Raw genomic sequence first — 3,336 nt, 5'->3', positions numbered from 1 at the left:
GAATGTCTGCTTCAGATACTACCAAACCTGCTATAGAAATTCAGCCTTTCAATTCTGTTTCTCTAGAACCATTCCTGATCACCTCAATCTGTATTAGGCAGAGTTCTCTAGATGAGTAGAACTAATAAAAATAAGTACATACTGGAATGGGATTTATTAGACTTGTTCACAAAATATAGGCCAGATAGTCCAAGGATGGCTGTGTGGATGCCAGATAGACTAAGAACCTGTTAGACGCTTAGTCCATGAAGCAGGATGACACATCACTCTTCAAGGCCAGAAAATTCCTAGAGAATTTCTGGTCTTTAGTCTATACCAAAAGGCCAAAGACTATGGGTTGCAGTGTCAGTGAAGGATGCAATAGCAGGGGCATCAGCAATAATAGAAGGTGGACATTTGGAAACCAGCATGGCCTTCTTGTCAGACGTCTTTATATCCGGGTGTCTGACAGGAAGTGCCGTATACTGCAGGAGAGGGTAATCTCCCCCACAGTAATCCTCCCACGAAGTTCTCACTTGACAATTCTTGTCTTTCACAGCTCCAGAATCCAGCACTTATTTCTGGCTTCTATGCTTTGGTTTCTGGTGAGAATTTGTTAGTATTCAATCTATATTGCCCTACAATTAATGTATTACTTATCTTTAGCTACTTTCAATATTTTTGTTGGTAGTTTTTAAAACCTTGCAGATCACTCCACTCCCAGTCTCTTAACTGACCCCTAGATTCAGTTAAGTTGATAAAAAAAAATTAACCATCGTGTCTAGAAACCTGAAACCTTACTCAATTTAACTGTTCAAGTGACTTTGAAACTGTGAATGTGTTTTGTCCTTTGATGGAACTTCCAAGTTTTCTGTTTTATGGCATGTTCTATGTCAGTTATCTTATTGGCTAATTGTGCTGGTCAGACCACCTATGTCTTACTTGTTTTCTGTTCAAAGGTATCTCAATCACAGAACAGTGGAGCGGAGCTCCTCAGCAGACACATGGGAAACATTAAGGAGCATTGCATCTGCCTGGGGCACAGAATTTGATTTTCATGTTAAGTCCTTTTTTTTTGCATTTTCTTTCCATTTGACCAATTCTATTAGATGTCATAACATCACTTTTCATTTCTCATTTTTAATAAGAATATTGCTGTGTACATAGTATATATATCTTCCTATTTTCATACATTCTAATTTTGAACTAAGTTTCTCTTATGTTTACAGTTGGGCTTTGCTTTACGATCCACTCTGTGAACCTTTGTGCTTTCATCAATGCGTGTGGCTTTCCTCCTCAGAAAGTAATTACTGACAGTTCAGAGCCTGCTGCCTCATTTTCCACCCTCAGTTTCTTTCCTCTGTTTCCACTTCTCTTTCCTTGGCTTCATGTGTCTTATTGGAATGTTTTAAGTATTACATTATAGCTTGCTGTGGAGATGTTGAGTATCCCTTTGGTGTCCTTTTCATTGGCATCACTTTGGGCTTTATGGTACATGCATAGTATGTGGGACTGTCTCATACTATCACCACTTCCTACTCTGTGTTGAGCATGGGAACAAGTGTTTTTAGGGCCCATTACCTTCTTCACTTTCACTATCATTGTTTGAAGTTTTGAAATTTCTACTTTAATCATTAATTTATAGAATTCTTGAAGAGAATGGAAGGAATAATATGCTTGCTTATATTTTTGCTTTTTGAAATGTTCCATCTTCTTGGCTATTACTCCAAACTTCCTATATTATTTGTCCTTCATATTCTGTTTGACTGACTTTCCTAGATAGGCATTAGAATAGGATAAGTCTCACCAGATTTTTCACAGTTCTCTCTTTTCTGACTGTTTCTCTTTCTTTTCCTTCCTGAAGAACAAACTCACCAGATCTAGGATTCTCCCCTAAAAATTATTTTCTTTAAGAGCTTCAGAAAAATCTACTGTGTCTTTCTGGCCTCCATGATTTGTTATCTGAAGAGAATGCTGTTGATATTCAAATCTCTTCCCCTGTTGTTACTATTTCACTTCTCATTGGCTACTTGCAAGTAGCCAAGTTCTTTATCTGTAGTTTTCAAAATTGCTTTTTGGATTTGTTTAGTTTTTTTGTTTTGTTTTTGTTTTTGTTCTTGTTTTTAGAGGTGGGTTTTAACTCTGTAACTCTGGATGTCCTGAAACTCACTAAATAGACCAGGTTGGCTTTGAACACACAGAGATATGCCTGCCTCTACCTAATAAGTGTTGGGTTTAAAGGTCTGCCACTAAACTCAGCTAGTTTTCAAAACTTTGATTTTGTTATTATGTATCTTTCTTTTCAAACACAGCCCACATAGTCCAGAAGAGCCAAGCAATTGCTTTGAAACAGAGATGACTGAGTGTTTGTTTGTTTGTTTGTTTGCTTTTCAAATCCATCCTCCTTATTTACTCCTTCACAACCTCTTGTAATTACCACTTTACCTTTAGGCTGACTTTTTTTTCTTTTTTATTAATTACACTTTATTCATTCTGCATCCCCCCATAAGCCCCTCCCTCCACCCCTCCTGACCCCACCCTCCCTCCACCCTCTGCATGCATGCCCCTCCCCAAGTCCACTGATAAGGGAGATTCTCTTCTCCTTTCTGATTTTAGTCTATCAGTTCTCATCAAAAGTGCAAATTTGCGTGTCATCCTTCGCAGGGGCCATGATAATCTTCTCTGTATCGTTCCAATTTTAGTATATGTGCTGCCAAAGCGAGCAGGATGACTGAGTTTTTAATCCTCCTGCCTCCACTCCTAAATGCTGGGATTACAGGATTGTGCCAGTTTCTCTGGTGTCTATGGTGCTGGCTGGAACTTAGGTCTTTGTGCATGGGGACAAGTCGTACACCTACTGAATGACACTCCCAGGCCCTATAATTAAAGCGCTTTTTATGATTTGACTTTACTTTTCTCTTTAATCCTGAGGGCACTGTAAATTAGTAGCTTTCATAAATTTTAGATTTTTTTCAGCTGTTATTTTTTCTTTAAGAACCCCTTTCCCAATGGTCTCTCTCTCTTCGAGGACTTTATGGTAATGTTTTTGGGACTTGTGTTATTACCTATGGATCTCTAAGCCTTGGTTTCTTTTTTGCAGTAACTTTTCTTGTACAGACAGGACAACAGTGTTTTCACTGATTCAATTCTCTAATATTCCCCTTATTTTTCAATTCTGTAATCACTCGGTGACTTTTGATGGATTCTATTTCTTAAGGGAGCTTTTCTTGTTTAGTTTCTTTATACATAAACATACATGTACACATAATTACAAATACATACACATTTCTATTTGTCTTCTTCCCTGAAGAAGAAACTCAGCAGACCTAGGATTCTCCCCAGAAAAATTCTTTCCCC

The 3,336-nt window shown here is 38.0% G+C and overlaps 1 pseudogene; it reads right to left on the bottom strand.

Annotated features, from left to right (window-relative positions):
* Positions 1-2,611: 2,611 nt before the first annotated feature.
* On the bottom strand, positions 2,612-2,705 carry LOC132647709 (U6 spliceosomal RNA; annotated as a pseudogene).
* Between the last annotated feature and the right edge of the window lie 631 nt (positions 2,706-3,336).

The sequence above is a fragment of the Meriones unguiculatus genome, chromosome 14, assembly GCF_030254825.1.
Source record: "Meriones unguiculatus strain TT.TT164.6M chromosome 14, Bangor_MerUng_6.1, whole genome shotgun sequence".
Classification (NCBI taxonomy): Eukaryota; Metazoa; Chordata; class Mammalia; order Rodentia; family Muridae; genus Meriones; species Meriones unguiculatus.
The sequence above is the reverse complement of the archived record's forward strand: the minus strand, read 5'-3'. Positions and strand labels throughout refer to the sequence as shown.